The sequence below is a fragment of the Giraffa tippelskirchi genome, chromosome 5 (assembly GCF_054371585.1).
Source record: "Giraffa tippelskirchi isolate mGirTip1 chromosome 5, T2T-mGirTip1v1.2.pri, whole genome shotgun sequence".
Lineage (NCBI taxonomy): Eukaryota > Metazoa > Chordata > Mammalia > Artiodactyla > Giraffidae > Giraffa > Giraffa tippelskirchi.
The window spans coordinates 324536-330566 of record NC_137279.1 but is presented as its reverse complement, the minus strand read 5'-3'; positions in this window follow the sequence as shown (position 1 = coordinate 330566).

The window sequence follows — 6031 nt, the reverse complement described above, 5'->3', positions numbered from 1 at the left end:
TGCACACTGTGATCCAAGTTATGGCAAAAGATGCCCCACAAAGCCGTGTATTTCTATGAGCACTGTATTAATACCTGTATGTAAATAACGTTTTCAGAGAGCTCTGGAAAGTCTCCAAACTGATAGCAATGGTTCCTGCTGGAGGAGAGTCACCCAGGGGCTTGTTAATTCTTCCCATATGTTTGTGTTGCTGAGGTTGTTTTTATAAGGAGAGCGTATCCAGGTATTACTAACGTGATGACGAGTAAGATGGTAAGATGCCCTTAATGTATCTGTAAATATTCTTAACACATTAAGACGTGTCTTGTGGGCAGTCCCTGGCGGACCAGTGGTTAGGACTCCATGGTCTCAGCCTGGGTTCAGTCCCTGGTCAGGGAACTGAGGTCCCACAAGCCACATGGTGAGGCCAAAACACAAGTGTCTTAAGAGGGAAGAGAAGGGACACCGAGGTGTGTGGAAGTCAGAGGAGAGAAGGATTCAGATGCGTCAGGGCTGCGGGAGGGGGCTGGACACGAGGCAGCGGGAGCCGGCTTGGGAGCCGAGGCCCACAGGGCGGGTGCTGGGCCTGGCCCCTGCGGATTTGGAGGCCGCGGGGTCCCCTCTGGTGCCAGGGGCAGCGATAGGGTGCGTTGGGGGCGTGAGTTGCTCGATGAACCTGGTGATGATGTTGTAGAGGTGACTTTGGCTACGGTGAGCAGAGGTGGAGAGTGGGGGCAGGAGGGAATTCGCTCCCCAGGAGGAGGGGATGGGCTCCAGGGTGGGATGTACCTGGAAACAGGAGGGTTCAGACCCATCCCCTGGGGAGAGAGTACAGGCTATGGAGTCGTGTGTGTGTTGGTCACTCAATCGTGTCTGACTCTTTGCGGTCCCATGGACTGCAGTCCACCAGGCTCCTCTGTCCTTGGGGTTCTCCAGGCAAGAATTCTGGAGTGGGTTGCCATGTCCTTCTTCAGAGGATCTTCCCGATTCAGGGATCGAACCCAGGTCTCCTGCTCTGCAGGCAGATTCTTCGTTATCTGAGCCACCAGGGAAGCCCCATTGAATCAAGGCTGTAGTCAGATCTCTGAGTCAGCACATCCTGATTGTGTGAAGTGACCATGACCGGCATCTGTCCCGTGGGAGACAGGGGCTCTTGACAATACACACGTGGCAGGGTTGTTGGGCAGATTTGATGAGATGATGTCAATGAAACATTGGACCCAGCACCTGGCTCACACCAGGAGCCCTGAATGTCCCCCTGCCCTTTAACTGCCTGCAGTTTGAGGCATGGATATGACGAGAGGTCATGTGCATGTATGGAGAGCCTTCTTTCCAGGACTTCCCTCCAGGAGCTGTACCCAGCGCGCAGAGGCCAGGCCAAACCGCCCTTCCCTGCCAGAGAGGAGGCAGAAGCTGCTGCAGCCAGAGGGCTGGGCAGAGATGGGAGGACGGGGCTCCAGCCCCCGCGCTGCAGGGGGGTCCCTCCTTGGAGTGCCGGGAGGAGGGTCTCTGTGAGTGTTGACCCCGGTCCCCCACGTTTGGGGCACCCCCTCTGGTTTGGGGTGGCACGTGTGCCTGCTGGCAGCCACGGCTGCCCCTCCCTGGTTACAGACGTGCCCTGCGGCAGCGGGACCCCCGCCGGCCCACACCTGCCACCCGGGTCAGCTGCTCTCCTCCAGGGAGGGCAGGCGTGAAGGCACGGCGTCTGCTGGTCCGGCGTGTGGAGGCCGCCTGGAGGGGGCTGGGCCTGCATCTGGCACGGACTGAACCCACGTCCAGCCCTGCAGCTGTCCCACGGGGGCTTCTGGTTCTCTGCGCACTCCCACACCGGTGTGGGGAGGCCGGGGGTCGTCCCGGACCGGGGCGGGCTGGAGCAGCAGTGGGGGGTGGGGCAGAGGCCACCAGAGCCGGGAGAGAGTGGGCCGTGGGGCCGGGGCAGGGGGTGTGAGTCTACAAACAAGGGATGAGCTGGCTGCATGGCTTGTCTGCAGAGACCTCTGCGGAGGGGTGCGGGGCAGAGGGCTCCCTTTCCAGCTGAGGGGGGCGGGGTGAAGCTCGGTGGCCTCGTGAGACTCCTTGGCAAGCAAGACACCCACCCAGCCGGGAACTTGAGGTCCCTGGGAAAACCTCAACAGGGTATTCTCTCTCTCCTCTCTCCACCTCTCCCCACACACACACACGGCATCGCATGTGTCAATCCACGTGAAAACGTCTCAGGAGAGAAGCGGGTGGTGAATCAGCGGGGCGGCGTCTGGATCACACCTCCACCCCCAGCAGGGAGGGGGCCCCAGCTGGCCGTGGGACGCTGCTGACCCCTGCTGGCCGCCGCCCGCTGGCACCCAGGGGACCCGAGTGTGGGCGGCCCGGCCGGGAGTCCGGGAGGGGTGGGAAGAGACAGCCCGGCGCAGGACCGCTGGGCTCCTCGGATGAGGCCAGGGAGGAATCATAATAAAACCCAGACGGAGCTTCTGCGAGGAGGGAGGCGGGCTGCTAGTGTGTCCTCCAGCCTCCGTGGCTTGGTCAGCTCCCAGCTGCCCAAGAAACTGCCAGCAACACACCACCAGCCAAGTTCAGCTACTCAACCGGAAAGAAAAGGAAAACTGAACTTTGGGAACAAGTTGCTGTGGGTCTGCTTCGTCCCTTGGACCTGGGCTGACCTGGGGTGATTAAGGCTGTGCTCGCTCCTCTCCCGTGAGAGCGGTTCGTGTTACACTTTGGAAGACCGCTACCAAGAGAGCTGACATCTGGAGAATCTGTCTGTGGTTAGATATTTAAAAATCATTTTGTGTACCCTAGGGATGCAATTTCCAGAATCTTTACTGGAATGTTCCCAGGGATCAAAGGAGCACCAGACTCCAATAGTTCCGACAGAATGAAGGTGGGAGCCGCCAGAAGTGCGGTCACTCCTCGACTCCCTTCCTCTACTCCGCACTGACCCTTGCACAGACCAGACCTCCCTCCACTGCACAGCCAGCCTCCTCCGGGCGCGCACTCCCCCAGCCGCCGCTATCACCAGCGGGTCCGCTCTGCACGTGCCGCTGAGCCGCCCCTGCGAGGTGACCGGTGGCCTCCTGGGAGCGGAGTCTCACGTGTGCTTGCCAGCTCTCATTTCGCTCGACCTCTACGGCATCTGACGTCTTAACACTACTCGTCATTTATTGATTTACAATTTTATTATGAAGCATTTTAGACATGCTAAAGGTGTGGAAAATAACAACAAGCATACATGTTGCATTCATCAAAGTGCACAGAAACAGAACCGATAGGATATCCATTCATTCGTCATCCATTTACCTATTGCAAAGAGACAGCTCAGGCAGTTAATGGCAGCTGGCTCATCCCAAGGGGGCTGGCGGCCTGCAGACCCGGGGCAGCCAACCATTTAGTTCCGGTCTGAGTCTCAAGGCCTGAGACGCAGGCAAGCTGGTGGTGTGGCTCTGGTCGGAAGGCCACCAGGCTTGATGACCCAGGAGAAGCCGATGGCCCAGTTTGAAGGCAGTGATGAGGCAGGAGGGAGGCTCCCTTATGCAAGGGAGGGTCAGCCCCTTTGTTCTAGTCCAGCCTGAATGAATGCACGAGGCCCACCCACATTAAGGACGGCAATTTGGTTGACTTCGGAGAAGGCAATGGCACCCCACTCCAGTACTCTTGCCTGGAAACTCCCATGGACGGAGGAGCCTGGTAGGCTGTAGCCCATGGGGTCTCGAAGAGTCGGACACGACTGAGCGACTTCACTTTCACTTCACTTCGGTTGACTCAGTCTACTAATCTAAATGTTAATCTCATCCAAAAACACCCAGAGGGCCTTCCCCAGAGGGGACACAGTTCTGTCCCCAAAGAGGGAAGTGGTCCAGTGATTAAGTCTCCTTGCTTCCACTGCAGGGAGCCCAGGTTGATCCCTGGTTAGGGAACTAAGCTGTTGCATGCTGGGAGGTATGGCCAAAAGGTAATGAGAATTATTGAAGACAAAAACATCCAGGATAATTTTGGCCAAGCACCTGGGCCCAATCACCTCAACACGTAAATTCTAACCCCCACGACCAGAAACAGCATCGGTGTAAGAAATAAAGCCGCCAGGACACAGCTGACGCTGCCCCAGCACCGCTGCCCACTTCTCTCTTCCCAGAGGGCCGCTGGTCTGCGCTCGCGCTTAACCCTTCCTGTGCCTCTTTACACTTTTACCCCAGTACGCACTGTGCACGCATAGACTATTTTAACTCTGTCTAGATGAGTCATGGATGTTTCCAGAACTCCCCTGGCTCTCCTGGACTGACCAGATCAGGTGTGACTAGGAAACCAGCAGAGATTTTTATTATTATTTTACATCTGGCTCTGTTCTTCCCTCCTTTTTTTCTTTTCTTCTTTCCTTTATTCTCTTAACTCTGATAGGATACTAACCCAGGCGACGGGCACGCAGCATTTGATGACCAAGACACAGTTCTGTCCCCAAAGAGGGCCGCTCCTGCTCTGTGTGACGCCTGTGTGGGGGCTTCTGAGTGATCGCGGGTCTCGCCTCTCTCCACGCGTCTGATGCTTGCTTCCTGCTCTGAGCCCACTGCTCACAGGGCCCCGGCGGGGCCGCGGCTCTGGCCCTTCTCGGCCACTGGCTGCAGCGACACCCGCCCAGTTCTTCCCTCTGAGAGCCCATCTCAGCAGAATCTCACCCGACCAGTCCCCCCAAAGGCCACTACTCCCTTGCCTTGGTGGACAGCTGGGCACCAGTCACAGCCGCCCGGGGACTCCCCCTGGGAGTGCAGCCTGCATCGGTCCTTTTCGGAGGCTCCTTTGCAGTGAAATGTTTTGGCCAGTCTTAGTGAGGATGGCTCAGTGGATACCTTCTTCTCTGTTTTTTTCAGAGCTGTTTTTTAAAAAGTCTTTATTTACCTACTTGCGGACGCGCTGGGTCTTCGCTGCTGCTCTTTGAGTGCGTCAGGCGTCCTGTGGCGCTGGCTTCCCTTGTGCAGAAGAGGTTCTTCTCCCGGCCTCCAGGAGCGTGGGCTTCGGGCTTCTGTGGTCGCACTTCAGGCTTTGAGCACAGGCTCAGTCGACACGGCGCTCAGGCTTAGCTGCCCTGCAGCATGTGGAATCTTCCCCGACCAGGGGTCGAACCCGTGTCTCCTGCATCGGCAGGCGGATTCTTAACCACTGAGCCACTAGGAAAATCCTCGGTGGATACCTCTAAACCCTCACGTTTCCTCTTAGCAACAAATCATCTGTAAAAACTGCTTTCTTTCCCAGGAAATGCGTCCCTGAAGGCAGTTGCTGAAGGGACCCACCTGGAGTAACCTTCTTGCCTCTGGAAATGGTCTTTTCCCAAAAGAGCTGCAACAGTATTTCTCAGCACCCCCACGTGCTCTTCTAGAACCTCCCCATGTGCACAGAAAGGGGGCGCAGTCTGTGTCCCCTTTCCCTGAAGCTGGCTGGGGCTCCATGACCCCAGCAGAGCTCAGGGAGGTCCTGCTCTGTGCCTTCTGAGGCTGGCTTGCAAAAGACCAGGCACTCCCTCCTGGTGCGTTTGCCCTCGCGGCCTAGCCCAGGGAGCTTGCACGTGGGGTTCCTGCTAACAGTCCCAGCCACCAGCTGCCAGCCCGTGAATAAGGAAGGCCCCGTGACACCTCTGGCCAGCCATCATCAGGAGACAACTCTTATGGTCTCCGTGACAACTCTCTTGCATCACACGTGTGGTCTGAGCAGGAACTATCCCGCTGAGCCCGTAACCCCAGAAAAATGGAGAACCCTGGAGAGAAAGATGAGTGACGGCTGTGGGTCTAAGCCTCTGAGCTTGGGGCGGCTCCTTCTGCAGCCCTGGGTAGGTGGGAGCCCGTCGTTTCCACATGGCCCGGCGCGACCCTCCCGAGACCCTGGTGCTCCGCGCTGTCCGCCCTGCACCCACCCCTCCTGGGAAGCCGGGCTTGGCACACCGTGGGCGCTGCTGGGAGGATGAGGGCCCTGGGCCAAACAAGCTTCCACTACTCCAAAGGCCTTTCTCTCTGACCAGGGGCCCAGGGCTTTGGGCTTCTCTGCTGGGAATCTAGAATGTCTCAAGTGAGAG